Here is a 6,639-nt window from a genome sequence, read left to right on the forward strand (position 1 = left end):
AATTTTCCAAAATCAACATTCTAATCACCCTTTTCCTGCTTATTTCCAAATAATTTTTTTTTCTTTAAGTTCTTAAACTTACATGAAACTTATTTTGTTGAGGATTGAAGGAAAGTCACCCAGTGAAATAAAACATGTCTTTCTGAAGTTTCTTAGTATCCAAACAGCAATTTACAAGCCATTTTCAGAAGTGATTAAGAAAGGAAGTAGGTGAACCCATTGTCTCTTTGAAGGCTCTGAACCATGGCTTGGGCAATCTGACTCTTCCAACTCCCAGAGCTCTAAAACCCACTGGAGACCTCTGTTTTACAGTCTCATTAAGGGGAACCTCTGTAAAGAGCCCTATGGGTAACCCCAAGTCCTCCCCTTTGTCTGGGGAGGAATTTCGAGGTGCTGATCCATTCCTCAGCTCCTTGTTCTGCCGCAGTTGTTGGCTCCGCTGAAAACGAAGCCATCTCCAGTTTGCCATTTTCTCCCTGGAATTTCAATTTACATTAAACATTGTAAGGTAAATATATATGGAAATGGATATATTAGATAAATTATTTAAAATATACATTTAAGAAGGCCTAGTAAAAAAATCCCCATGGATTACAGAAATTCATTGAGGATTGAAGGAAAATCACCCATTATTGATCCAGAAGATCATTACATCACAGAAAATTTCTCAGCTCAGCCAGGTCCCTGCCCAGTCTATAGAATAATTCTTGTAACTGAATTCCATTCTAGTTACTATCCTCTAGAATCTACCATTAAAATAGGTTTTAAAATGTCAGGCCTAACCCAAGGAACTCCTGGAGTCTGTGCAGGTTCAATCAGCAAGGTTTATTAGCTAGAGCTTATTTACAGAATCTTCTCAGACTGACCAGTAGTTCCCAGGGACAAGTCTCTACTATCTTCTGGAATGTTTAGGGATTCGCCAGCTTTCTCCGCTTATCTCCAGAGCGTTGCTCTGGAGACGAGAGCACCGTTTTCACCCCCCTTCCTCCATTCCAGTCCATCACATAAAACTTCCTTTGTACTTGAGTGTCTGAGTTGTCAAAAGTACAGTTGGTTGCAAATAAAATGCTCCTTGAAGAGAGACCTGCATTGTAGAAGGAAAGCTTCTCGCACTGATTGCTGCTTAAAGATTTTTTGCATGGCATTTGGTTCAAAAGGCTTTGAAGATGCTTCATTTTGCACACAGCCCTCCAAGGAGTTTTGGAACTGATACGGATTTAATCCTTGCACCACATCAAGGTCACTGTATTAGTGCTGTGTCATCAGTGTCAGAAAACTTTCTAAGCTTTTGCTCGAGGACAGGATTGAATTAAATAGGATTAAATGATCTTTGGGCTCCATGTGACAGAGTAACATTGACTTCTTTGGAACTTTTCTATTTCTCCTTTTTGTTCCCATCATCCCTAATGTGTAAATGGACCTTTCACAAACAGGGCTTTCAAATATGGAATCCATATTTGCATAAGTTTAACTTTCAAAAGTTGAGTTGTGAAATTTGTAGTTGAAGAACATTTGAAAGCTACCTCAGCCATTGGAATATATAAGAAGCTGCCTTATGCAGAGTCAGACCAATGGATCATCTGGCTTAATAATGTCAAGAAAGACTGGTAGCAGCTCTCCAAGATTTCAGGTAGGAGTTTTCTGGACTGGCTGGGGATTAAGTGCTCTACTGGTGAGCTATGAATTCCACCCCACTTCAATATTATTTACTGTATTTATTTGTTAGATTGCTATCCTGCCTTTTCTCCAGAAGCTCAGTATGGCACAGATAACACCCCTTCCTCCAGTTTCCTTCATTACAACAACCTGTGAGCTAACCTGGGCTACGAGAAAATAACTGGCCAAAGATAGCCACTAAGCTTTCTTGGCTGAAGGTAAGCTTGAACCTGGGTCTCCCAAATCTTAGTCCAACACCTTCACCATTAGACCAATGGATGTCCATGCAGCTGCCAAGATTAGGGGAGTTTTGCCCAATAAATCCTCATTCCAATCCATCTAGCATTCAGGCAAGAGAATGAAAGACCCTAATACAGAGCTACGTTCTTGCTGGGAGCTGCATCGGTTTTTGTATACCAGAAGGGTCCAACTGTACATGAGCGCTCTTGCAGAGTGGGGTTTTCATGCACACTGGCTCATTTTTTACAGTTTTTCAATGCATTAATTGCTTTATCTTTTTAAAAAGCAACTGCATTGGAATTAACTGCAAGTACAATTCTACCAATTTATTTCTTAAAGCATGCAAGGGAATCCTCTTCACAGCTGACTGGTATTGCAAGACAGTTGGGTGCCCAAGTGTGTTGAGAACATAGACTTTCAATAATTAGGTTTGGATGCCTTATCTTTCATGAGAATAACCCTGTGTTCCTCCTGCAAGCCTAATAGGCTGAGTTTGGGCCCCTGAGTGTTAGAATTAGTGTGTCACTGCACTCAGTCAGCTGATACTCCAGAGCAAATCCTTGCCTACTGCTCCTAGCTTCCAAATCTGCTGTTGTAAGAATGTTTTTAAATTTAAATTTTTAAATTTAAATTTTAAAAGAATTTTTTAAATTTAAATTCCTACTGCCATAGTGAAATGCCATCCTAATCAGAGAACAGAAGGAGATGCCAATATCTTATATAGGAAAAAAATGATCCAGAAAGTCCAGAGGAAGGGTATGTTGGGAGTACAGCTGGCCACTAAAGAAAGTGGACAAAAGAAATATAAGCAGTTGTGTGGGTTTTTTGTTTTTGGTTCGGCATAAAAGAAGTTCTTACTCTTCAGATGAATGCCTCAGATTATTTACACAGGATAACAAGATAGCGAAAACACATTGAATATGGTTTCTGGAATTCTTTTCAACCCCTTGATAGCAGCTCCACTCTGGGTCATGCGACCAGGAAGGAAAAGGAGGGGTGGGCTTAAGTATGGAGCAGTTGGCAGTATTCCAAGTCACTGCCCAGCTACTTCTTCCATAGTGTTATATTGGGGAAGATTTTTTCTGGATGTTTTTCTCTGAAGCCCCAGCTAGATCTGAGACATTTTCAGACTCAATCTTTCTTTTATCAGCTTCTCCTCAACACCAAAGTTGGCCCTATACTATTCTGGGAGTTATCCTGCTGACACACAGGCAAGACAGACAGATGGGACTGACAGATGGACACAGTCCTGAGCTCCTTTACATAATTTCTTAACATTCCATTGAATGGGAAAAAAATAAAGATCATGTTTTGCATTCAAAAGATCCCAGGTTCAGTGTCTGGCGTCTCTAAATAGGTTTAGGAAATTCTCTGGCATGTTCCTAATTTGATTCCTTTATGCTTTGCCTACACATCTGCTTCTGTTCCTTCTGGACTTAGGATCCTTGCTTTTGAACATGAGCTCTGTCAATTTTGGATCACTCACCTGCTTTTGCAACTACTGAACACTGAACCTGGTGCTTCTGGATGCAAACTTTGATCTATTCCTGAACTGCCACCCTTCTCCTTGTTGACTTTTTGCAGTAATTCCTGGGGGTCCATGGAAATGATGTCCCTCCTCACCTGAGAACAATTGCTCTAGTGTCTGCGGCTGCTGTTCCTGTGGTGGCTTTCTCTGCTGCAGGATGTAGCTTGAATCCCTGGCTCTTTACCTTCTGGCTTCTAATTAAGCACTATGGCAAAGCTGAGAATTGGAGATTTTTCCCCCCACAGCTAGCAATTAAAAAGCAGAAGGCTTTCAGTAATTTATGAACAAGCCCCATTAAGTCTGGCTTTAATGGGGGCACCTTTCCATGCTCTGTAATTGAAGAGAAAATACCTCTTTTTTTAAGTTAAGACCCATCTTGCTGCTAGGTTTGCCATCCTCTGAAACAGCTGTATGAGTTTTAGTTGACTAATCATTTAAATAACTGAATGTGTTTTGATAAGTCAAGACATGTGAGGAAGAAAAAAGTGTGTATGTTTTGAGCCGAATATGCATCTATGTGTGAATACCAGGCATCATCTTAGAAAAATCTTAGAAGGAAGAATATGTTTTCTCAGAAGGTGCCTAGCTTACCCATACTTCGATTTTGTATTTTTTTTTCTTTGTAAAATAGTTGCATTACAGAGAAAGAGTGGTGTTCTATTAATTGAGGACACTGTTTTTATGAATCAAAAATGTTTGCACCAATTAAACTTAATTCTTGTATTTGATTTATAATACTTACCCAGTTCAGTCGTCTTCAGTTAATTTAACTTTTCCTACTCCCTCAAAGAATGTTGCCCTCTTCCCTTTCCCTTTACTTAGATTTGACATCCCAGAGTTCCTCCATGATGCCAGTGCTCCCACTTCCATCATATCCTTCCTCAGACCAAACAGATAGCTGATTTTATTGAGTGGTCCTCTGAAGGCTTTAGAACAACTGACCAACCTAATCCAATATTTTGTGTCAGTAGTCAGCAACAAGATGTCTTCACCTAGCTCACAGGATGGCATTTCACTGAATTAAAGTTCAATTTAATTTCACGTTAAACATCAGGTACTACACAGAGGAAGAAAGTGGAGTACGGGAAATCACTTATCAGCAAGGCCACAAATGTTCACACACTACACCATTGTAGTGAGATGTACTATATTTCTATTTAAATTATAGGAAGTACTCTAAACCTCCATCACTAAACGAAAATTAACATATCTACATTTTACATAAACTTCTATCCTCTTCTATCCTTTTTTGTAAGGGAGGGGGAATAAAAGTGCCCATCCCACCTTCAAGATACTAGTTCCATCCATTCAGTATCATCAAAGACATAGAATTGGTTCCACGGAAATGTTGATTCTGGAGGATTTTTTGAATCATCATATTCCTCTTTCCCAAGTCATCAGTCCTAGCAGGAGAGAAGATATAGAAGACCCAATATTTACGGTGCACCACCTTAGCTTCATTTTCAGTCACAGGAACATTATCCAGGAATGTTATATGTGAATGTTTTCCCTCCATCTATCTACCTACACTGAAATTTTAAAATTCTATGAGCTTGTATGTTAATGTTTTTACTGTTTTTCATGGACATCACATTCAGTATAGGAAGGTGGAATAGAAATTAATTAGCTAGCTAAACAGTTTGTGTGAATGATGCAATCACAATTATTACTAAATGTGACAAAGAAGTAAATAAATTACTATCAGCTGCAGTACTTTGCTTGGAATCCAAGGATCAGTAAAATCACTTCTGGAGATGCACGCTAGGCTACATCAGCATGTGAGAGACCATCTTTTCACAGTTGTTTTTACCCATCCAATCCTGTCTGGCAGGATGGGCATGCTCTGGATCCCATTGGCCAGGGAATGCTGGTTGCCAGGGCCTAGGGGGCCTGCCTTTTCTGCCGTAGCACCTGCCCTATGGAACATTCTCCCTCCACAGATTAGGACAGCCCTGACCTTGCTGGCCTTTCGTAAGACCTGGTTATGTGTTGGGGACTGGGGCCCCAAGCATGTGAAGGGTCCTGTCTCCAGGTTGTGCCAACAACCATTGATTGTGTCATCCTCCTTGGCCGCTGTGTATTTTAATGTTTGTATTTATGATGGAAATTTGTTTTTAATTTATTTTAAGATTGGTGCCCAGAGTCATTTGCTGAGCTTGGTGGCTGTACAAATTGAATGAATGAATGAATGAATGAATGAATGAATGAATGAATGAATGAATGAATGAGGTGACATCCTATTTTTTTAAAGAGCCAGAAATAAAATGGGCAAAGTATTGGCAGTGAAGAACGTTTGCAAAAGACTTTTTATACGTGAACATGGAGCACTTCAGAGCATGGCCTTGAATCCAAACTTATCTTGCAGAAGGCACTCCTGTGTTTTAATAAGGGGCCCTCTCTCATTAGACTGTCCCATTTTACCATACTGGGCTTCTCACACTTTCCAGCTAATTATTAGCATTATCCAGCTGATTAGTAACTGTAATGAGCTTCTTATATTTTCCTACCCTAACTAATCTTTAGTTTGTAATTATCACCCTAATGAATTAAGATAATCATTTTTAAATATATGTTTGTTTCCTCTTATTAGAAACATAAACTAAAATAAAGTCACACACAGAATATATATGTGAGGGTGGTGTTTCCAAGATCATTAATAATGTAAATTGTTAACTATCAAGGAGAAAAGAGAGGATAAGCATGATTCATTATGCAAGTATAATAACTACAAAAGTGAGTTTTCATGGTAAAGTTATATGTATCCAAATTGGGACTATAAATATTGAATATAAACTTCAATTAAAACATCTAGCTTGGACCCCAATTTAATATTCAAAAGAAATCCGTTTGGTTCAGACCAATTCAGGAGTTATCTGATTCAAATCAGATCCATATTTGAAACAAGAATCAGAAATAGCTATACTTCTGAATGGAGTGAAATTGCAGGCACAGAAACCTTTCTGAATGCATAAAGCTCCCCAAATTTCATATCAATAATGTGTGTTTGTGTGTGTCTGTATATATAAATTAAAAATGATTTTTGGGTTTCCAAAACATCACAGAAAGTCACACAGTGGTGTCCCCACCTGAAAAGCTTGCTGACCCCTAGAGTTAATCCAATGGCTACATTCAGAAGCACTTACAACCCCCTTGTCCAGATAGGAGTTTGGTAGTCAGCTACTGCTGTGCTTTCCATTCCTCTTCCCAGGGTTGCA

At 39.1% G+C, this 6,639-nt stretch overlaps 1 long non-coding RNA gene across 1 annotated transcript; it reads right to left on the reverse strand.

Moving 5' to 3' along the window:
- On the reverse strand, nt 1-6,639 carry LOC148214689 (uncharacterized). Its single transcript, XR_015797704.1, has 3 exons — nt 6,568-6,639; nt 4,709-4,827; nt 1-476 (listed from the first exon to the last, which is right to left on the reverse strand). It is a non-coding gene; the product is annotated as an uncharacterized LOC148214689 (long non-coding RNA).

This window comes from Python bivittatus, unplaced genomic scaffold (genome assembly GCF_059951505.1).
Source record: "Python bivittatus isolate LINGU-HERP-01145 unplaced genomic scaffold, Pbiv_v1 ctg000580_np1212, whole genome shotgun sequence".
NCBI lineage: Eukaryota > Metazoa > Chordata > Lepidosauria > Squamata > Pythonidae > Python > Python bivittatus.